The sequence below is a fragment of the Oncorhynchus tshawytscha genome, linkage group LG18, assembly GCF_018296145.1.
Source record: "Oncorhynchus tshawytscha isolate Ot180627B linkage group LG18, Otsh_v2.0, whole genome shotgun sequence".
In the NCBI taxonomy this organism is placed as follows: domain Eukaryota; kingdom Metazoa; phylum Chordata; class Actinopteri; order Salmoniformes; family Salmonidae; genus Oncorhynchus; species Oncorhynchus tshawytscha.
In genome coordinates, this window is record NC_056446.1 from 7076127 (window position 1) to 7100789 (window position 24663).

The following is a 24663-nucleotide window of genomic DNA, read 5'->3' on the forward strand; positions in this document are numbered from 1 at the left end:
TCTGAGAGGTTTGATACGTATGGCCAATGGTTTTACTTTGAACCTGGGTTTTGCATCCTGAGTTGGCTCTGCCTTTTGACTTACATTATCAGAAAAAAAGCTGATCAGATAATTAACACCCCAAACCACTGAACTTCGGAGAGTCCTGCCTTCGCTTATGCTAACATTGCAACACATACATGCACATATGTGAGCCGTGCACATGCGCAAACACAGAGACTCCCAACTTGCCTACATTTCATCCTCCCACCTCGAAGACACCCTCGGCTCATAGTGCGCATGCTGCCATATAGAAAAGCTGTTAAAGTGTGTGTTTGTGTGTGTGTGTGTGTGTGTGTGAACGTGCAGATGTTTGAGTGTCTGTCTGTGAGCATGTTTGTATGCCGTCTGTTTTGCTGTTGATAGTCTGGCTCAGTTAAACTGGCAAGTTTTTGGGATCTGTGTCCCTCACTGAAAGTCCTTCTACCCTACTACTTTAGATCTACTGTAATTCCCATTATCCCACAAATTATGCTTGAAATGGAAATGGCAACACTCAAAGTAGTTAATACATCATCCCACTTATCATTGGCCATTAATCCCCTTGACATGTCAAAATGGTGTCCCTACCGATGATCAACCTGTTTAAAAAGAATACAGCCTAGACATTAGATTCATGCACTGAAGACAAAATCTCTATATACCCTTATTTGAGAATTTACAGCCTTGAAGTGTGGCAGCAGTAAATGTTGACTGACTTGGCTTCATGGGCAGGACTTGTTACTGTACTCATTCTTTCCAGATGACTAAAGTTGTGTAATTTAATGTACATTGACATGATCATTTACAAGTGCTTGAGCTAATCTACAGTGAAGCTGAGATTTCGAATACTATATAAAACTTCCATTGTTTTTATAATACCAGAGAACCACAATCTTCATTTAGGCTTATTGAAAACATTATTTTCATTCTTTATTTTTCCTTGTGTTTATCCTCTACAGGATCAGTGTCCCTAAACCGGGATGGTGGATGCTAATGTGCGCTAATACGATTAGACGATGTTGTAAGTAACAGCCAACTTCCCAGGACATAGACATGTGTTATATGGGCAGAAAGCTTAAATTTGCGTTAACCTAACTGCAGTGTCCAATTCATAGTTGCTATTACAGTGTAAAAATACCATGCTATTGTTTGAGGAGAGTGCACAACAACCAAACACTTTAATCATGGCAACTGGTCTGATACACTCACCTCTGAAGGTAAATAATGTACTTACATTCAGTAACCTTGCTCTGATTTGTCATCCTGATGGTCCCAGAGATAAAATGCAGCATAGTTTTGTTTGATAAAATACATTTTTATATTCAAATGTAGGAACTGGGTTCTACAGTTTGAACCCCTGCTGCCCCACACTCACCCTGCCCGGCCATCTAGATGTGTGGTAGTCTTTTTTTCTGCAGGGAAGGTACTTATCTATCATGTATGACATTCCTGGATATAACTCAACTTAAATCTGAAATGTATTCTTACCATAGCATTTTTGTATATGTTCTCTATAGTTATGTACTGGAAAACGTATCAACTGACCAATTTGGCACATTTGGGCATTCTCCTGGCAGACTTTATACAAAATATAGTGTAGTAATGTAACGTTTATTGGATCAGTCTGAAACTTTGCACACACACTGTAGCCATATGGTGGCCAAAATCTAAATTACAACTGAACTCCTATCTGATACTATGGCCTTTCAACGGTGAAAATTGTAAAGGAAAACATATGTTTATTTCTTTGTATGATCTTTTACCGGATCTAATGTGTTATATTCTCCTACATCAATTTTAAATTTCCACAAACTTCAAAGTGTTTCCTTTCAAATGGTATCAAGAATATGCATATCCTTGGGTCCTGAGGTCCTGAGCTACAGGCAGTTAGATTTGGGTATGTCATTTTAGGCGGAAATTCTGGTTCTGTGATGAAAAATATACCACTCAGTCAAATTGGGTAACCTTAAATGATTGTTTGACACCATCCAACAGAACAGAATTGTTATATCGTTTAAAAAATAAAGAAAGAAATGGGTAAACTGGTTTAGCTGTTTGCCCACCACTCAACAATATACTCTACAAGAGGATGCTATTTGCAACTAAAGGGGGCATTAAATAAGGAAGAAAACAACAAGATGACCTACATTAGCAGGCAGTTGATGTAGCCTAGCATCTTCCTCTAGCTATTATCAGTTGGTTTCAGAGAGCCTGGACTTTATTGGCCAGGGCTGTGCACAGTTTTATATCTGGAACAACAGTATCCCAAACCTCCCATCTGACCAGCATGCTTATTGAGGGAGGGAGCCAAGACAACATTAATTAATTGAAATTTAACATAAACGAGGCAGCTCCTTCTCCTCCACTCTGCATGTTAGAGAACCATGACACTTTTTCTCTATCTGTTCTGAACAGGTGAAGTCGAAGCAAGCTTTTAATAGACTCTGCAAGGTGCTTAGAAAGTAGTCGCTAATCGATTGGACAGCCCTGGATTCACTGTATCACAGAGCCTCAAGGGAACTCGAGTGTCAAAGACAGAGGAATTTTTGACAGTTCTTCATGTTCCACAATCTCATTGTATGACCACGACAGCTAAATTAATCAGGTAACGGCAAACAGAGGAATACATATTCCGGCCCTATCAACCTTTCAGTGTCAAATCCAAATCAAATCAAATTTTATTTGTCACATACACATGGTTAGCAGATGTTAATGCGAGTGTAGCGAAATGCTTGTGCTTCTAGTTCCGACAATGCAGTAATAAAAAGCAAGTAGTCTAACTAACAATTCCAAAAAAAACTACTGTCTTATACACAGTGTAAGGGGATAAAGAATATGTACATAAGGATATATGAATGAGTGATGGTACAGAGCAGCATAGGCAAGATACAGTAGATGATATCGAGTACAGTATATACTTATGAGATAAGTATGTAAACCAAGTGGCATAGTTCAAGTGGCTAGTGATACATGTATTACATAAGGATGCAGTCGATGATATAGAGTACAGTATCAACGTATGCATATGAGATGAACAATGTAGGGTAAGTAACATTATATAAGGTAGCATTGTTTAAAGTGGCTAGTGATATATTTACATCATTTCCCATCAATTCCCATGATTAAAGTGGCTGGAGTAGAGTCAGTGTCATTGACAGTGTGTTGGCAGTAGCCACTCAATGTTAGTGGTGGCTGTTTAACAGTCTGATGGCCTTGAGATAGAAGCTGTTTTTCAGTCTCTCGGTCCCAGCTTTGATGCACCTGTACTGACCTCGCCTTCTGGATGACAGCGGGGTGAACAGGCAGTGGCTCGGTGGTTGATGTCCTTGATGATCTTTATGGCCTTCCTGTAGCATCGGGTGGTGTAGGTGTCCTGGAGGGCAGGTAGTTTGCCCCCGGTGATGCGTTGTGCAGACCTCACTACCCTCTGGAGAGCCTTACGGTTGAGGGCGGTGCAGTTGCCATACCAGGCGGTGATACAGCCCGCCAGGATGCTCTCGATTGTGCATCTGTAGAAGTTTGTGAGTGCTTTTGGTGACAAGCCGAATTTCTTCAGCCTCCTGAGGTTGAAGAGGCGCTGCTGCGCCTTCCTCACGATGCTGTCTGTGTGAGTGGACCAATTCAGTTTGTCTGTGATGTGTATGCCGAGGAACTTAAAACTTGCTACCCTCTCCACTACTGTTCCATCGATGTGGATAGGGGGTGTTCCCTCTGCTGTTTCCTGAAGTCCACAATCATCTCCTTAGTTTTGTTGACGTTGAGTGTGAGGTTATTTTCCTGACACCACACTCCGAGGGCCCTCACCTCCTCCCTGTAGGCCGTCTCGTCGTTGTTGGTAATCAAGCCTACCACTGTTGTGTCGTCCGCAAACTTGATGATTGAGTTGGAGGCGTGCATGGCCACGCAGTCGTGGGTGAACAGGGAGTACAGGAGAGGGCTCAGAACGCACCCTTGTGGGGCCCCAGTGTTGAGGATCAGCGGGGAGGAGATGTTGTTGCCTACCCTCACCACCTGGGGGCGGCCCGTCAGGAAGTCCAGTACCCAGTTGCACAGGGCGGGGTCGAGACCCAGGGTCTCGAGCTTGATGACGAGCTTGGAGGGTACTATGGTGTTGAATGCCGAGCTGTAGTCGATGAACAGCATTCTCACATAGGTATTCCTCTTGTCCAGATGGGTTAGGGCAGTGTGCAGTGTGGTTGAGATTGCATCGTCTGTGGACCTATTTGGGCGGTAAGCAAATTGGAGTGGGTCAAGGGTGTCAGGTAGGGTGGAGGTGATATGGTCCTTGACTAGTCTCTCAAAGCACTTCATGATGACGGATGTGAGTGCTACGGGCGGTAGTCGTTTAGCTCAGTTACCTTAGCTTTCTTGGGAACAGGAACAATGGTGGCCCTCTTGAAGCATGTGGGAACAGCAGACTGGTATAGGGATTGATTGAATATGTCCGTAAACACACCGGCCAGCTGGTATGCGCATGCTCTGAGGGCGCGGCTGGGGATGCCGTCTGGGCCTGCAGCCTTGCGAGGGTTAACACGTTTAAATGTCTTACTCACTTCGGCTGCAGTGAAGGAGAGACTGCATGTTTCCGTTGCAGGCCGTGTCAGTGGCACTGTATTGTCCTCAAAGCGGGCAAAAAAGTTATTTAGTCTGCCTGGGAGCAAGACATCCTGGTCCGTGACTGGGCTGGGTTTCTTCCTGTAGTCCGTGATTGACTGTAGACCCTGCCACATACCTCTTGTGTCTGAGCCGTTGAATTGAGATTCTACTTTGTCTCTGTACTGGCGCTTAGCTTGTTTGATAGCCTTGCGGAGGGAATAGCTGCACTGTTTGTATTCAGTCATGTTACCAGACACCTTGCCCTGATTAAAAGCAGTGGTTCGTGCCTTCAGTTTCACACGAATGCTGCCATCAATCCACGGTTTCTGGTTAGGGAATGTTTTAATCGTTGCTATGGGAACGACATCTTCAACGCACGTTCTAATGAACTCGCACACCGTATCAGCGTATTCGTCAATGTTGTTGTCTGACGCAATACAAAACATCTCCCAGTCCACGTGATGGAAGCAGTCTTGGAGTGTGGAGTCAGCTTGGTCGGACCAGCGTTGGACAGACTTCAGCGTGGGAGCTTCTTGTTTTAGTTTCTGTCTGTAGGCAGGGATCAACAAAATGGAGTCGTGGTCAGCTTTTCCGAAAGGGGGCGGGGCAGGGCCTTATATGCGTCGCGGAAGTTAGAGTAACAATGATCCAGGGTCTTTCCACCCCTGGTTGCGCAATCGATATGCTGATAAAATTTAGGGAGTCTTGTTTTCAGATTAGCCTTGTTAAAATCCCCAGCTACAATGAATGCAGCCTCCGGATAAATCATTTCCAGTTTGCAGAGAGTTAGATAAAGTTCGTTCAGAGCCATCGATGTGTCTGCTTGGGGGGGATATATACGGCTGTGATTATAATCGAAGAGAATTCTCTTGGTAGATAATGCGGTCTACATTTGATTGTGAGGAATTCTAAATCAGGTGAACAGAAGGATTTGAGTTCCTGTATGTTTCTTTCATCACACCATGTCACGTTAGTCATAAGGCATACGCCCCCGCCCGTCTTCTTACCAGAAAGATGTTTGTTTCTGTCGGCGCGATGCGTGGAGAAACCCGCTGGCTGCACCGCTTCGGATTGCGTCTCTCCAGTTAGCCATGTTTCCGTGAAGCAGAGAACGTTACAGTCTCTGATGTCCCTCTGGAATGCTACCCTTGCTCGGATTTCATCAACCTTGTTGTCAAGAGACTGGACATTGGCAAGAAGAATGCTAGGGAGTGGTGCACGATGTGCCCGTCTCCGGAGTCTGACCAGAAGACCGCTTCGTTTCCCTCTTTTTCTGAGTCGTTTTTTTTTTGGTCGCTGCATGTGATCCACTCAGTGTAACTGGTCACTGCATGTGACCAGTTACACTGGTTGTAAGGCAGAACACAGGATCCGCATCGCGAAAAACATATTCTTGGTCGTACTGATGGTGAGTTGACGCTGATCTTATATTCAGTAGTTCTTCTCGGCTGTATGTAAAGAAACCTAAGATGACCTGGGGTACTAGTGTAAGAAATAACACGTAAAAAAACAAAAAACTGCATAGTTTCCTAGGAACGCGAAGCGAGGCGGCCATCTCTGTCGGCGCCGGAAGTTATGGAAAAAAAAACAAAAAAAAAAACAGCAAGTTACCTAAAAGAAAGTGTATGTTCCAGATGTAACCAAGTGTAAATTCCCCATCAATTGGAGCACAAAGCCGCAACCCTTCCCACCCTAACACAACATACTCAAGAAGCACTATCAATACCCCTGACCTTCTGGAAATGGGGCGGCTGTACTTTTAAGGTCTCAGATAGCAATGCACTAAACCATACCCTAAAAAAGGTGGCTGGGCAGGGCAGGGATGGAAGTATACACACCTTGAAGTGATATAAGATCTGTGGTAAACTGTGCTGTGTTGGGTTGAGAGATGTGTTGGGTTCTGTTGGGTTGCAGAGATGAACACAGAGACAGGGAGGTTCTAGTCAGAAAACACAACTTTTCTAAGCAACAGAGAGGGAGGCGCGGTCAGGGCTAGGTTTGCCTCCCTCCTGGAGAGGGCGTCCGCCTTGCCGTGCTGGACCCCTGACCTGTGGATGACAGAGAAAGAAAATCGCTGTGAGGACAGGAACCAGTGGTCATTTGTGTCCTTACCTCTTGCCATTCACACAAGAGGGGCATGGTCAGTGATCAGGGTGAACTTCCTCCCGAGGAGGTAATACTTCATGGCGAGGCACTCCTTCTCGACAATACGATACTTCTTCTGTATGTCAGCAGGAGCTTCCTGCTGACATACATGATGGGGTGTTCCTCGCATTCCTGCTCTTGGAACAAGATGGCCCCTACCCGTGTCAGACGCGTCTGTCTGGAACAGGAGGTTTTTTAAGAAGTCTGGGGAGATGAGTACCGGGTGCGAACATAATGAGTCCTTCAGGCCCTGGAATGCCGCCTCTGTGTACTCTGTCCATCGCACCATCTGGGGTAGGCATGCCTTCATTATGTCTTTGAAGGGAGAAGCTATTGCGGCAAAGTTAGGTATAAATCGACTGTAGTAGTCTGCTAACCCCAGGAACAACGTCACCTACCTCTTGGTTCTTGGGGCTTCAAATTTCCCCGCCCGATTCGATTGCCCAGGTACTCCTCCTCGTTATAGCCCAGCTTGCACTTGTGGGGGTTCGCGGTCAGCCCCGCATCCCGTAGCACCTGTAACCTAGAGAGATGGGACTCCCAACTGTCACCATGTACGATTATATCATCCAAATAAGCAGCATGATCACAGCGCGAGCACGGGACACGGTCCATGAGTCGCTGAAAGGTTGCTGGGGCCCCGTGCAGCCCGAAAGGAAGAACCCGGTAGTGGTATAGCCCCCCTGGGGTGGAGAAGGCCGTCTTCTCCCAGGAGGCCGCTGCCAGCGGCACCTGCCAGTACCCCTTTGTCAGGTCCAGGGTGATGATGTATCTTGCCCTCCCCAAGCAGTCCACCTGGGGGCATGGGGTAGGCATCGAATTCACTGACCTCATTCAGGCCCTGGAAGTCTTTGCAGAAGCGGACGTTTTTTCCGGTTCAGTACCAGCACTATAGAGCTAAACCACTAACTGTGGGACTCCTCCAGTACCCCCATCTCTAGCATTGTCATAATTTACCTCTGGACCTTCGCCCCCCAGACTTCTGGTATCTGGTATGGCCGTTTCCGCACTTTTTCTCCCAGACGTCTGTGGATATGATGTTCCACGAGATCCGTGCTCCCCGAGAACATGGCTGTATTCGGCTGGACCAACTCTCGGAGCGCTTGTCGTTGGGTTGCTCTGAGGTGTACCCCCATGGAAACTTCAACAGAGGGTGGGTTCTGCTGTGGCCAGGTCCACGTTGCGCAAAGCACCTCTCGTGCGTGCCACTTCTTTAGTAGGGTTACATGATAAAGCTGGAGATGTTTTCTCTGCCCCAGTTGTCGGACCTTATAATTAACATTGCCTACCCGCTCGACGATGTCGTAGGGCCCATACCACATAGCCAGGAATTTGCTCTCTGTAGTGGGGATCAACACTAAGATCTTCTTACCCGGGTGGAACTCTCATGGTTGGGCCCACCGGTTGTATACGTGCTCCAGGGCGTCTCCTTCCAGATCTCCTTGACTAGGTCCAGCAGTCCGCGGGGCCGACGGTAATACAGGAGCTCAGAGGGGGAGAACCCAGTAGACACTTGGGGTACCTTGTGCACCGAGAACATCAGGTGGGGCAGCAACTGGTCCCAGTTCCTCCCATCTCTCCCGATGGCCTTCTTCAGCATCTGCTTTAGGGTCTTCTTGAAGCGTTCGACTAGCCCGTCCGTTTGTGGATGGTACACACTGGTCCTCACCTGTTTGATTCGTAAAAGATTGCAGACATCTTTTATTACACAAGACATGAATGCGGTGCCCTAGTCCGTCACGATTTCCCAAGGAATACCCTCCCGGCTGAATAATTGGAAAAGCTCCCGTGTGATACCTTTCGCTGCCGCCATGCGTAATGGGATCTCCTCCAGATACCAGGTGGCATAATCCACGATTACCAGGATGTATTGGTGCCCCCTCGTGGTCTTCACCAATGGACCCACCAGATCCATCGCCATCCGCTCAAACGGCACCCCTATAATGGGCAAGGGAACCAAATGGTTCCTATAATGTGTCCTCTGAGCTGTGATCTGGCACTCTGGGCAGATATGACAGTAGTCCTCCATGGCGCGCTTGACTCAGGGCCAGTGGAACCGATTCCCAATCCGCTCCTTGGTTTCTCCATCCCAGGTGTGTCCCGAGCAGGTGGGTGTGGGCGAGCTGCAAGACAGTCCTAACATACTGGGTGGGTATGAGTAATAAGTCTTCGTCTCCCCATTGTGCTTTACTACCTGATACAATCAATTATGCTTGATGGCGATGAGGGGGTAGCGCCACTCACTTTCGCCGGGTAATAGTGTGCCGTCCACCACGAACCCGGCCTCTCACATTCTGGAGGTTGGGGTCTTCTAACTGGACCATCCCGAGCTGGCCCTTGAGGATTCCTGTGTCAGCCGCTCCATCTGGTGCCTCCACCTCCAACAAAATAAACACAACAACAATATAACTTAGCTCAGTCCTTCTTCTCAGATTCGGCTCCATGTCTGTCTCTCTGTCTTCCCTCCAGGTATGCCACGGTGCTCACTTTATGTGGCCTGCACTGCTGGTTGGCACTTTCCACTCATTACCTCTACTTGAGGCATCAGCATTGGGGTTCCCAGCCCGTATTCTCCCAGCAGAGGGAGCCAACATCATGGCACGTACTCTCCCTCTATCACCAACCCCCGGGGTAGACCTTCCAGGATACCACAGATCAAAGTTTGCCACCCCAGTTTCTTTGAGCTATCTTATTAAGTAGAATTAGAACTAGCTCTTTGTTCAAAAGATTGACCCTTTCAGCAAAATGGATACCAACATGTGCCAGGGTTCATGAAAGAGTCAATAGTTCAATTCTCGGTACCACATATCGTAAAGGTGTGATGCACTTGAGCCTTAAAGTATAATTTTCTCGGTTTTCTGTTCGTTGTGGCGTGAGGGAAAATAAGGCCTCCTTTCTTCACCTACTCACTGTTACCACACAAACAGGCTCACTAATGAAGTATGGCACACAGATCACCTGCCTGTGTTACTGAGTGAGATTGGGATGTTAACATCACCCAACCTCTCAAACTAGCCAGCGGAGCCACTCTGTTCTCAAATATGGCCTGGATAAGATAAGATCTTTCAGAAAGAAATAGTCATTTCAACCTCCTTTTCTGGTATATAGGCCACAGAGTGTTTAAGGGCTGTTTAGGTAACACTTCTTTGTAACATGATAAAAATAAATAAAAGCAAGAACATCATCAGAAAAAGCTTGATGTTGGAATTTCTCCCCTGGTGAACCTTCTAAAGTTGCTGACTCTTGAATGAGTCAGATGTGTTGGTAGATTTTCTGTCAGACAGGAGAAAGGGATGAAATAGAGTGAAGCTCTCCAGACCGGACACTGTCTCCAATTAGAGAGAGAAAAGAGAGGGAGGCAGGGTGCGGTAGAAAGAGAGGGGGGGATAGAGAGAGGAAGGGTAGAGAGAGAGAAAGCAAGATAGAGAGAGTTGGAGAGGTACCGGAGATGCTTTTCATATGTGGGTAAGCAAGAGTACTTGGTCCTTGGTGTCTGTGATTTATTGGAAGGTTCATAGACTATCAAATGGGGCCATTCCACACTAAGCCAGCTTCCACTAGTCAGGCCAAGATCATTACAATATCCTTAATGTGAGTACGAGTTGATTGCGTGTGTGTGTATTAAGTGGGGGCATGGTGAGGACAGACGGACGGGTTGACGTTTTGGACAGATGCCTGTTCTCTCCTGCCAAAGTGAACTGGGACTGCAGGAGTTGGAACAGAGGGGGAATTTAGGAATCATTGAATAGGAACAGACAAAGGAGTAATAACACTAATCTAGAAGGGTTGTTTTTTAGTGAGAAAAAAACGATTTATTTTTCTATGAAGGCCACAGCCAAAAGTGTGTATCTCTTCTGGCTTGACAAATGAGATCCATTAAAAGAAAAGTCCCCAAAATTAAGAGAGCGGAGGCAAAGGAACCATTTTTACTCAAACAATAAGAAATTTGAATTTGAAAGGATGGTTCAAGTAGTAGTAGGATGTTGCCAACATTACACTTTTTTTCTGAGCCCTTCTGTTTCAATTAAATACATTTCCATTTAAAGTGTAATTTCAATAACTCTGCAGATCTCCCGTCAGCCTTTGAGTGAAGAAATTTAGGTGACTTTTGAGCGGTCAGGTTCTCTATCTTTGGCAAGTGTGACAAATAAAAAATTGACTCTTTTTTTCCCCTCAGCCTAGATAACAGCCCATTTCCAACTGTGATGTTTTTATCAATCATATATTCTCTCATAATGATTGCTGTTAAAGGGCGACTGAATCTAAAAAGTACCTTCTCTATTTGAAAACGGCCTATGTGACATCGATATGATTCAGAAACATTTATTCTAGTGTCAAATTTGACTACAATAGTGTAAATATGATATTTGTGGTCAAAGTCATTCTTGTCTAAAACTGAGTTTTGGAAGTGAGTTCGTCTGAATTTACATGAGAGGTTGGGATTGCAATTATGTCAACATACATGTCCCCCTTTTTCCATTAACACATGGTATTAATTTCACATGACGTGGAATACAGATATGTATCTGTTGGTCACAGATACATTAAAAAAGTTAGGGGCATGGATCAGAAAACCAGTCAGTATCTGGTGTGACCACCATTTGCCTCATGCAGCATGACACATCTCCTTCAAATAGAGTTGAACAGGCTGTTTATTATGGCCTGTGGAATGTTGTCCCACTCCTCTTCAATGGTTGTGTGAAGTTGCTGGATATTGACAGGAACTGGAACACCCTGTCGTACACATCGATCCAGAGCATCCCAAACATGCTCAATGGGTTGCATGTCTGGTGAGTATGCAGGACATGGAAAAACTGTTTCTGACAGTTTGTTCAGAAATTCTTCAGTTGTGGAAACCCACAGTTTCATCAGCTTTCCGGGTGGCTGGTCCCAGACGATCCCGCAGGTGAAGAAGCCGGATGTGGAGGTCCTGGGCTGGCATGGTTACACGTGGTCTGCAGTTGTGAGGCCAGTTAGACGTACTGACAACTTCTCTAAAATGATGTTGCAGGCAGCTTAGGGTAGAGAAATTAACATTCAATTATCTGGCAACAACTCTGGTGGACATTCCTGCAGTCAGCATGCCAATTGCACCCTCCCTCAAAACTTGATACATCTGTGGCATTGTGTTGTGTGACAAAACTGCACATTTTATAGTGGCCTTTTATTGTCCCTAGCACAAGGTTCACCTGTGTAATGATCATGCTGTTTAATCAGTTTCTTGATTATGCCACACCTGTCAGGTGGATGGATTATATTGGCAAAGGATAAATGCTCACTAACAGGGATGTGAACAAATATGTGCACAACATTTGTTGTGTGATGGAACATTACTGGGATCTTTTATTTCAGCTAATGAAACATGGGACCAACACTTCACATGCTGTGTTTACATTTTTGTTCAGTGTATTATTTGATAATGCTAGCTAGCCAGGCTACCTATACTGTGAATCGTCTCCATAATGTGTGATGTAATGTCAGAGGAATATTTGCTTTGATAATGTTTGCAAGATAGCTACCTTGCTAACAACAGCTTCTTCAACTGCATGGTGGAGGGATCTCGATTGGCTATCATTCCAGATCATGGCAACTGTAGCCTATTCATTGGCATTTCAGATTAGATAGAATGTAGCCAGCTTGCTTTCAATAATGTTTCAACTGAAACTGGCTAGCTAAGATCACTGCTAGCTAACTAGCATTTGATAGCTTTAGATAAACCAAAACAACATGCCAACAGCAAAATAAGGCTGAGCCAGTCCCGTTTCAGAGTAATGGAGGACACTTGAATCAGGTTGCTGAAGGTACTATCACTTGTCTCTCCTGGAATTCACCTATCATAACTACCATTAATAATGTAATCAGTGATGTGTGTGTTTGTACAGTGGTACTTCGTTTAACCTCTTGAAACTAGGGGCACTATTTTTATTTTTGGAAAAATAACATTCCCAAAGTAAACTGCCTATTTCTCGGGACCAGATGCTAGAATATCCATATAATTGACAGCTTAGGATAGAAAACACTCTAAAGTTTCCAAAACTGTCAAAAATATTGTCTGTGAGTATAACAGAACTGATATTGCAGGCGAAACCCTGAGGAAAATCCAATCAGGAAGTTTCTCTTATTTCGAAACCGTTATGTTCCTATGCACCCCCATTGGCCATTGAAAGGGATATCAATTAAATCCTTTTTCTACGTATTCCCTAAGGTGTCTACAGCATTTTGACGTAGTTTCACGCCTTTATGTTGAAGAATGAGCGTTAACGACTACATTGCGTAAGTGGCCAGCTGAGGGCTCTCAGAGTGATTCTTGCGTAAAAGACAGAGTTAGTCATTTTTCCTTTCGCTCCTACTGAAAAGCCAATTGTCCCGGTTGATATATTAAATAGATATTTGAAAAACACCTTGAGGATTGATTATAAAAAACGTTTACTATGTTTCTGTCGATATTATGGACATAATAAAGTGGGTGGGGGCTAGGGTCAGTATGTTATATCTGGAGTACTTTTCCTGTCTTATCCGGTGTCTTGTGTGAATTTAAGTGTGCTCTCTCTTTCTCTCCTTTCTCTCGGAGGACCTGAGCCCTTGGACCATGCTTCAGGACTACCTGCCATGATGACTCCTTGCTGTCCCCAGTCCACCTGGCCTTGCTGCTGTTCCAGTTTCAACTGTTCTGCCTGCGGCTATGGAACCCTAAACTGTTCATTTTTACTCTTGAGGTGCTGTCCTGTTGCACCCTCTACAACCACTGTGATCTCCACCCGGCACAGCCAGAAGAGGACTGGCCTCCCCTCATAGCCTGGTTCCTCTCAAGGTTTTTTCCATTCTAGGGAGTTTTTCCTAGCCACCGTGCTTCTACACCTGCATTGCTTGCTGTTTGGGGTTTTAGACTGGGGCTATATAAATTGATTTGATGTGATAGAGGACTGAGGGTCTTCCAAATATTGAAAGTATGTAAATAGTTACCCATGTTATTTTGTAAATGTGTATATATATATTTTTTTATCAATAATTATTTTTTTTCCTGGGGGGGGTGTGTTAGAATACCATTTTGGTATTTTGTATATAGTTATTTGTTTCAAAATGTAAACCTTCACCAATTTGGCCACTTGGGTACATTTGGGCTCCTTGTGTGGGACACCTGGGTGACTTCATGTCATGGAGCACACTCATTTTGGAAGTTATCATTCTGATACTTTGCACAAGTACTGTTGCCCTCTTATATTTTTCACTGAAATTGTCCCCATCATCCTGTCTGAATGTTTGTTTTATCTTGTTCATTTTAATGATGATATAAAAAAAACGTATGTTTTTTTTCATTGTTTTACCTAAACCAGATCTATTGTGTTATATTCTCCAACATTCAATTCACATTTACACAAACTTCAGAGTGTTTTCTTTGAAATGGTACCAAGAATATGCATATCCTTGGTTCTGTGCCTGAGCTACAGGCTGTTAGATCTGGGTATGTCTTCAGGCAAAATTGCACAAAGTAGGGGGGAGCTCTCATAACATGGCTAACAATGTGAAGGTGCAAAATATTTTTTATTGTGAAACAACCAAGAAATAAGAAAAAAAAACGGAATACTTGAGCGTGCATCACTATTCACCCCCCCAAAGTCAATACTTTGTAAAGACGCAATTACAGCAATTACCCCAACTCTCTCTATAAGCTTGCCCATTCTTCAAAGCAAAACTGCTCCTTCAAGTTGCATGGGTTCCGCTGGTGTACAGCAATATTTAAGTCATACCACAGATTGTCAATTGGATTGAGGTCTGGGCTTTGACTAGGCCATTCTAAGACATGTAAATGTTTCCCCTTAAACCACTCGAGTGTTGCTTTAGCAGTATGCTTAGGGTCATTGTCCTGCTGGAAGGTGAACCTCCGTCCCAGTCTCAAATCTCTGGAAGACTGAAACAGGTTTCCCTCAAGAATTTCCCTGTATTTAGCGCCATCCATCTTTCCTTCAAATCTGGCCAGTTTCCCAGTCCTTGCCGATGAAAAACATCCCCACAGCAAGATGCTGCCACCACCATGCTTCACTGTGGGGATGGTGCTCTCTGTGTAATGAGAGGTGTTGGTTTTGCACCAGACATAGCGTTTTCCTTGCTGGCCAAAAAGCTTAATTTTAGTCTCATCTGACCAGAGTACCTTATGCCATATGTTTTGGGATTCTCCCACATGCCTTTTGGCGTACACCAAACATGTTTGCTTATTTTGTTCTTTCAGCAATGGCTTTTTTCTGGTCACTCTTCCATAAAGCCCAGCTCTGTGGAGTGTACGGCTTAAAGTGGTCCTATGAACAGATACTCCAATTTCCGCTGTGGAGCTTTGCGGCTCCTTCCGGGCTATCTTTGGTCTCTTTGTTGCCTCTCTGATTAATGCCCTCCTTGCCTGTTTCGTGAGTTTTGGTGGGCGGCCCTCTCTTGGCAGGTTTGTTGTGGTGCCATATTTCTTCAATTTTTTAATAATGGATTTAATGGTGCTCTGTGGGATATTCAAATTTCTGATATTTTTTTATATCCCAACCCTGATCTGTACTTCTCCACAACTTTGTCCCTGACCTGTTTGGAGAGCTTGATCTTCATGGTGCCGCTTGCTTGGTGGTGTTGCAGACTCTGGGGCCTTTCAGAACAGGTGTGACACTTAGATTACACACAGGTAGACTTTATTTAACTAATTATCTGACTTCTGAAGGTAATTGGTTGCACCAGATCTTATTTAGGGCCTTTCGTATCAAACGGGGTGAATGCGCCAATTTTCCGGTTGTATTATTATTTTTTTTTTTTGAAACAAGGTCTTTTTGTCTTTTTTTTCCAAATAGGAAAAACACCAAAGGGTATGAATACTTTTGCAAGGCGCTCTACTATTGGAGCCCCTCTTTGTCTACAACCATTCAGCTTCATTCAAACCCTCTTAAGCTTTATCCCCACCCATGTCTTTAAAACCTGTTAAGCCTACCCCCTACTTTTTCGAACATTCTGTTAAAAATCGCGCAACATTTCAGCGCCCTGCTACTCAGGTCAGGAATATAGTATATGCATATGATTAGTATGTGTGGATAGAAAACACTCAGACGTTTCCAAAACTGTTTAAATCACGGCTGTGACTATAACAGAACGTCTGTTTCATCGAAAAGCGCAGGAAAATCTGATCACTGGAGATGGAAAAAAATATCCATGCGCCACTTCAACCCATTGTTAAAGGTGAACCGTATTAAATGAGGCCGAGGTTGCAGTACCTACAGCTTCCACAGGATGTATAGAGTCTTCTCATTTGATTCTGATTTGATTCTTGGTAGAACCGACCAAAGGGAACCGATTCCCTCCGACCACCAACTTGATGCATCGTCTCTGTGTTTTTCCGGACATTTTTTCCACACGACCAGCTATCGAATTTACATCGCCTCCTGATGATTTTTATAGCTTATTAACATGTAGTAATACCTAAAGTTGCATTAGAAAGGTATTTCGAAGTGTTTTGTGAAAGTTTATCGTCGACTTTTTAACTTTTAAAAAATGACGTTACGTTATGAAACGCTATTTTTTTCCGTTTATCACACAGTCTTCATAGATCGATATCTAGGCTATATATGGACCGATTTAATCGAAAAAAAGACCCAGTATTGATTATGGGACATCAAGGAGTGCCAAGAAAGAAGATGGTCAAAGGTAATGAATGTTTTATATTTTATTGTGTGGTTTGTGTAGCGCCGACTATGCTAATTCTTTTGTTTACATCCCCTACGGGTCTTTTGGGGTGTTACATGCTATCAGATAATAGCTTCTCATGCTTTCGCCGAAAAGCATTTTAAAAATCTGACTCGGTGCCTGGATTCACAACGAGTGTAGCTTTATTTCAATACCAAGCATGTGTATTTTAATGAACGTTTGCGTTTTAACTAATACTATTAGCGTTTAGCGTAGCGCATTTGCATTTCCAGAGCTCTAGGTGGGACGTCTGCGTCTCAAGTAGGAGCAAGAGGGTTGATCCGAATGTACTAACGACAGCAGTAAAGCTCCGAAGTGAGAGAGATGTCCTCTTCTTCTGACGAGGAGTAAGAGAGGTCGGACCAATGTGCAGCGTGGTAAGTGTCTATTTTAATATATAAAACGGAACACTACTACTGCCTCTGATTGAGAACCATACCAGGCCAAACACAGAAATCCCAAATCATAGAAAAAGGAACAAAGACAACCCAACCAACTCACGCCCTGACCATACTAAAACAAAGACATAACAAAAGAACTAAGGTCAGAACGTGACAAGAGAACAGCTCACTCAACATTACTCACCCTAGCGGAGCTGGTTAGGCTGTTATGTTATCCAGAGCATTGGTGGCTGCAAATGTGCTGTAAGATTGTCTGTTACACATAATGTCCTACATGTAACGTTAGCTAGTGAGCCAGACAGCTAGCTTGGTAAACAACGAACCGTAATCACAACTCATTACTTTACTACCCTGTTTGTATCTGCAGGTAGCTAACCAACCAGGTTCAATGTTATCTAGCTAGTTCAGTTTGAAGATGTTATCCGGAAGCTATCATACTGGAATTCCACTGATTTCCAAACTCAGTCCTCCAGAAAGTGGAGAACAACACTTATGCAGTTTTAATACACTATACATAAAAAAAGCCACGTTAGGCAGGATTACATAGACATACTGACCAGCTCAAATAGACAGAGGCATGCTATATGGCAGACCAATCCAAACTAATCTCTCGGCATGTCCAGCCCACTCATTATCTCAGCCAATCATGGCTAGCGGGAAGGTTGCTGCTTTTTCTTTGGTTAAACCAACTAGGCTCGTAATTTAACAATTTATTTGTATTTACAGATGGCATACAAGTTTGTTATTAAAGCACATGTTTGCTATTATGTTTGTTATTAAAGTTCACATGTTTGAGAAGGCATTTCTGCCAAAAAATGCATTGTGATCAACCTCAAAAAAGTTTACGTTCAAATGGCTCTCCTGTGAAGTAGTGACTTGCAACATACGCCTAGTTTCCTGAAAGGGGTCACAAATGCATGCTGAAAGTCAGTAGTTAAATTGTTCTTTGAAAAATATTTTTGTATTTGTTCAAACACAATCCTCTCCATCAGTTTACTAAAAACAGGCAGCAAGCTGATTGGGCGGCTGTTAGAGCCAGCAAAGGGTGTGTCACGTTCTGACCTATATTTCCTTTGTTTTGTATTTATTTAGTATGGTCAGGGCGTGAGTTGGGTGGGCAGTCTATGTTTGTTTTTCTATAATTTGGGTATTTCTATGTTTCGGCCTAGTATGGTTCTCAATCAGAGGCAGGTGTCATTAGTTGTCTCTGATTGAGAATCATACTTAGGTAGCCTGGGTTTCACTGTGTGTTTGTGGGTGTTTGTTCCTGTCTCTGTCTTTGCACCAGATAGGACTGTTTAGGTTTTCCATGTTTATTGTTTTGTAGTGTTCATGTGTACATTTACATATTAAAAGAACCATGGACACTTACCACGCCGCATATTGGTCGTCTGATCCTTCTCGCCTCTCCTCTTCGGAAGAAGAGGAGGAAATCCTTGACAGAAACACCCACCTACCAAGGACCAAGCGGCGTGGTAAAAGACAGCGACGACAGCAGCAGCAACAACAGCGGCCAGTATCACAGGACTCCTGGACATGGGAGGAGATACTGAACGGAGAGGGACCCTGGGCACAGGCTGGGGAATATCGCCGCCCCAAAGCAGAGCTGGAGGCAGCGAAAGCTGAGCGGCAGCGATATGAGGAGGCAGCACGGCAGTGCGACAGGTACGAGAGGCAGCCCCCAAAAAATTTTTTGGGGGGACAGACGAGGTGTGGTACTAAGCCAGGTAGCAGACCTGAGCTCACTCCTCGTGCCTATTATAAGCAGCGCATTACTGGTCAGGCATCGTGTTATGCGGTTAAGCGCACGGTGTCGCCAGTGCGTGCCCATAGCCCGGTGCGCTATAGGGCAGCCCCCCGAAAGTGCCATGCGAGTGTGGGCATTGTGCCAGGGCGTATGGTGCCTGCTCAGCGGGTCTGGTCGCCGGTACGCAGTTTTGGTCCAGGTTATCCTGCGCCGGCTCTGCGTGCTGTGTCTCCGGGGCGCTGGGAGGGTGCAGTGCGTCCTCTGCCTGCGCTCCGCTCGTGCTGGGCAAATGTGGGAGTGAAGCCTAAGGGAGAGGTGCGTGTAGTAAGCACTAGATCTCCCGTGCTTACCCACAGCCCGGTTCAACCTGTGCCTGCACTCTGGAGGGTCCGGGCTAAAGTAGTTGTCCAGCATGGGGAAGTGGTGCCAAGGTTGCGCACCAGAGCTCCAGTGCTCCCCCACAGCCCGGTCCTTCACGTGCCTCCTCCTAACACCAAGCCTCCTGAAGGTCTCCCCAGCCTGGTGGTTCCTGTGGCAGCCCCACGCACCAGGCTGTCTCTCTGTCTCCTCCCTGCAGGTGGTCCCGCCTGTCCGGCGCCGCTGCCGGAGCCCCCCGCCTGTCCGGCGCCGCTGCCGGAGCCCCTCTGTCCCGAGCAGCTGCCCCACCTCTGTCCCGAGCAGCTGCCCCACCTCTGTCCCGAGCAGCTGCCCCACCTCTGCCCAGAGCAGCTGCCCCACCTCTGTCCCGAGCAGCTGCCCCACCTCTGTCCCGAGGAGCTGCCCCACCTCTGTCCAGTGGGCTCATTGAGAAGGGTGGCCATGGTGAGAAATCCACGGAGGCGGACAATAAGGCGGACTAAGACAATGGTGAGGTGGGGTCCGCGTCCCGCGCCAGAGCCGCCACCGTGGACAGACGCCCACCCAGACCCTCCCCTATAGGTCAAGGTTTTGCGGCCGGAGTCCGCACCTTTGGGGGGGGGTACTGTCACGTTCTAACCTTTATTTCCTTTGTTTTGTATTTATTTAGTATGGTTAGGGCGTGAGTTGGGTGGGCAGTCTATGTTTGTTTTTCTATAATTTGGGTATTTCTATGTTTCGGCCTAGTATGGTTCTCAATCAGAGGCAGGTGTCATTAGTTGTCTCTGATTGAGAATCATACTTAGGTAGCCTGGGTTTCACTGTGTGTTTGTTCCTGTCTCTGTCTTTGCACCAGATAGGACTGTTTAGGTTTTCCATGTTTATTGTTTTGTAGTGTTCATGTGTACATTTACATATTAAAAGAACCATGGACACTTACCACGCCGCATATTGGTCCTCTGATCCTTCTCGCCTCTCCTCTTCGGAAGAAGAGGAGGAAATCCTTGACAGGGTGCTTCACTGTTTTTTGGAAGCAGAATTACATTAGCTCCCTCCCACACCTGTGGTGGAAACAAACACTCCTTTAGGCTTTGGTTAAAGATTTAGTAAATAGGGTTGACAATACAGTCTGCTACCATTCTCAATTGTTTCCCATCAAGGTTGTCTTTACCTGGTGGCTGATCATTACTGATGGATAACAATAGTTTTTCCACCTCTCCCACATTAACTTGACCAAATTCAAAACAGCAATCCTTCTCTTTCATTATCAGATCTTTATACAAAAATATGATGCTTCACTGTTCAACGTTGTCATTTCAATTATGAGTTTTTCCACTTTATTTGTGAAATGATTGCCAATATTGAATGGGTATATTATAAATGATCCCTCAACTTTAATGAACGATGGAGATTAATTGGGTTTTCTAACCATGATATAATTTCAGGTACTCAAGCCTTTTTCCATTGTGTTTTTATGTCATTTATCTTTGTTTGGTAATATCATTTATTTTACTTAAGTTTAGTCACAGCATTTCTCAATATACAGTATGTCAACCAATTAGCTGAGCAGGCTGACTTTTTTTCCACCTCCTTTGCATAATTTCTTTGAACCATACAATTTTTCAGGCAGCTCTAGCAGTTCTTACAGTTAGTTTCTTAACACTTGGCATGAATAATTTTACAAAAATGTTTACATCAAAATAATTCTGAGAACATTTCGCATGATCTTTCTTAAATTACTTGAATCAAATCAAATTTGATTTGATACATACGCCAAATACAACACGTGTAGATCGTATCGTGAAATGCTTAATTACAAGCCCTTAACCAACAATGCAGTTTTAAGAATATAGAGTTAAGTTAAAAAAAAAGTATCACAATAAATAACAGTAATTGTTTTATTTACTTATCAAGTCAGTTAAGACCCTGGCAATGCTGAGCCAATTGTGCGCCGCCCTATGTGACTCCCAATCACAGCCGGATGTGATACAGCCTGGATTCGAACCAGGGACCACAGTAACACCTCTTGCACTGAGATGCAGTGCCTTAGACTGCTGCACTACTTGGTAGGCCAAATCAATCAATCAATCAATCAATCAAATGTATTTATAAAGCCCTTCCTACATCAGCTGATGTCACAAAGTGCTGTAAAGAAACCCAGCCTAAAACCCCAAACAGCAAGCAATGCAGGTGTAGAAGCATGGTGGCTAGGAAAAAACTCCCTAGAAAGGCCAGAACCTAGGAATAAACCTAGAGAGGAACCAGGCTATGAGGGATGGCCAGTCCTCTTCTGGCTGTGCCGGGTGGAGATTATAACAGAACAAGGCAAAGATGTTCAAATGTTCATAGATGACCAGCAGGGTCAAATAATAATAATCACAGTGGTTGTCGAGGGTGCAACAGGTCAGCACCTCAGGAGTAAATGTCAGTTGGCTTTTCATAGCCGATCATTCAGAGTATCTATACCGCTCCTACTGTCTCTAGAGAGTTGAAAACAGCAGGTCTGGGACAGGTAGCATGTCCGGTGAACAGGTTCCATAGCCACAGGCAGAACAGTTGAAACTGGAGCAGCAGCACAGCCAGGTGGACTGGGGATAGGAAGGAGTCATCAGGTCAGGTAATCCTGAGGCATGGTCCTAGGGCTCAGGTCCTCCGAGAGAGAGAAAGAAAAAAAGAAAGAAAGAAAGAGAGAAAGAGAGAGAATTAGAGGGAGCATACTTAAATTCACACAGGACACCGGATAAGACAGGAGAAACACTCCAGATATAACAGACTGACCCTAGCCTCCGATACATAAACTACTACGTCGTAAATACTGGAGGCTGAGACATGAGGGGTCGGGAGACACTGTGGCCCCATCCTACGATACCCCATGACAGGGCCAAACAGGCAGGATATAACCCCACCCACTTTGCCAAAGCACAGCCCCCACACCACTAGAGGGATATCTTCAACCACCAACTTACCATCCTGAGACATGGCCGAGTATAGCCCACAAAGATCTCCGCCACGGCACAACCCAAGGGGGGCCGCCAACCCGGACAGGAAGATCACGTAAGTGACTCAACCCACTCAAGTGACGCACCCCTCCTAGGGACGGCATGGAAGAGCACCAGTAAGCCAGTGCCTCAGCCCCTGCAATAGGGTTAGAGGCAGAGAATCCCAGTGGAGAGAGGAGAACCAGCCAGGCAGAAACAGCAAGGGTGGTATGTTGCTCCAGTGCCTTTGCGTTCACCTTCACACTCCTTGGCCAGACTACACTCAATCATAGGACCTACTGAAGAAATGAGTCTTCAATAAAGACTTGAAGGTTGAGACTGAGTCTGCGTCTCTCACATGGGTCGGCAGGCCATTCCATAAAAATGGAGAAAGCCTCCAGCTGTTTGCTTAGAAATTCTAGGGACAGTAAGGAGGCCTGCGTCTTGTGACCATAGCGTACGCGTAGGTATGTACGGCAGGACCAATTCGGAAAGATAGGTAGGAGCAAACCCTTGCAATGCTTTGTAGGTTAGCAGTAAATTAATCTATATTCTTTAAGCCACCCTTGGCTTCCTTGTTATTGCCACAATGTTACAGTCGACAGTTGGATATGTGGTCGTGCTCCGTAGTGTATTCCTCATGTGCGAAAGTGCACAATCAGCCTGTCATTATCTGGTGACTGCACATGTTTACCGTTCCAATGCGGCCCCAGACACACTTGTTTACTCTTCCTCTCCCCACATGTTTTAGATATAAGAAAACAAAAAAAATCTAAATGTGATAACTCCCTCCTTAGATTTGCAAAATTCAGCAAGCTCCAAGAAAATTAAGGCTGTTGTAAATTAAAAGATGACCCAAGACATCTCCTGTGTTATGTATCCAGCTATGGACGACTTCAGAAGCAAAGCGCTGATTTTGTATGCATATAGCACTAAATTAGCAGCATTGGCTTCACAATGGATTATTTAAAAAAAAACAATATATCAATTGTGGGTCTGATTGAGCAATTGTAAATGTGTTCCTCAATGAGGTTTAGGAATTTGCATTAGCTGTGACTTAAAAATATCTATCTTTTAAGGAAAAATAAACCTGTGGGTAACGAGAGAGAGAACTTTATTCATTATACAGAATGTCTTGGAGACCCAGGCAATGAAACCATTAAATGTCCCACCATTCCCAGCACAGCTCCATGGCATCCCCCTGAAATTCCAATCTGGCCCTGTCCCTCCCTTGGTCTCACTTTCCCCTCAGTCAATCAGGCCTGCATCTAAGCCTCCCCACAATGACCACCACCACTGCTGCCTCCAACTCTGCTTCTGTTAGCGTTTCAGCCACTCCTTTCTCCCCATTCTCCTCTTAATTATTGTTATGTTTAGTTAGCATTTTTGGCAGGCCGGTGGGGTTCTCGGTGACATTCGGGCAATGTCTGAAGCACTTGTCAAAACAGCGGTCAGGCAAGCCGTGTGGGTCGATTGGGGGCGAACCAGGGAGAGTGCTGGTGGGCAAGGGAAAGCTGGCGTCCCAGGTAAGATCCTGACAGTTTCTGGTCCCCAGCCTTGGTCACCGCAGCTAGGAATGACACACATAATTAGCAGAGCCTGGCCAGGCTAACGGCGCAATCTAAGGAGCCGAGACCCCCCTCTGAGTGGGCCAGATCTTTTTCCATATTTCTGCAGTAGTTGCGAAAGCCAGGCTACTGTCATCAGCCGACCACAAGTCCACCAACCATAAGAACCAAACAATGTGGAGGGCCTCTCGCTTTCTCTCCCTTCTCTCTCTTTCTCTCCCCTTAACCTCTCTCCCACATTAGGCCTGACATTGGTGGTTTCTCAAGTGTCTTACAATACCATCCAGTCATACCCCTGCCTGCCACCTCCAGCACCACCATCTGCATCTGATCTTAACTGATCCCCTGGTGATAAGCTGTCATTAAATTTAAAAGGAAAATTCCCCTCGTTTATGACATATAGTAGAGACCAGACCATATAGTAGAGAGCTGCTAAAGGTCAGTTCAGTGAGCTCTCGGCCAGACATTCACAAGTTCAGATGCAGTATAAAGATAAGGAGTGGATCAAGTCGGGGCCTCACACAGGCACAGATATGCATGCACACCCCAGGACTGCCCATTTATTTAACCTTTATTTAACTAGGCAAGTGAGTTAAAAACAAACTATTAATTACAATGACAGCCCAGCCAAGTGTTAATACGGACGACGCTGGGCCAATTGTGCACCGCCCTATGGGACACAAAAGCACAGATGTTTGTGATACAGCCTGGAATCGAACCAGGGTCTGTAGTGATGCCTCTAGCACTGAGGATGCCTTAGACCGCTGTGCCACTCGGGAGGCCTTCAGCCTAACTCTAACTGTAAGTAAATTGTGTGTATTTTTGGGTACATTTCGCTGGTCCCCACAAGGGGAAAGGGCTATTTTAGGTTTAGGGTTAAGGTTACAATTAGGGTTAAGGCCGCTACACTGTTTGCATGCATAGAATTATGGACTTGCATGTTCGTAGTGGAGTTTTTGGGTCAGCGGATACTTTTCCTTCCGTTTCACCCAGAGAGGAAGTCCACCTTGTGGAGTGTATATATCCACTAGGGGTCTTGGGGTGCTAGAGTAGCTTACCAAACAAGAGGGGCCGACACTCTTGAACATCTGGATCCGGTTTGTACTTGCCTGTTTGCAAATACTAGCTAGCTAGCTACATTC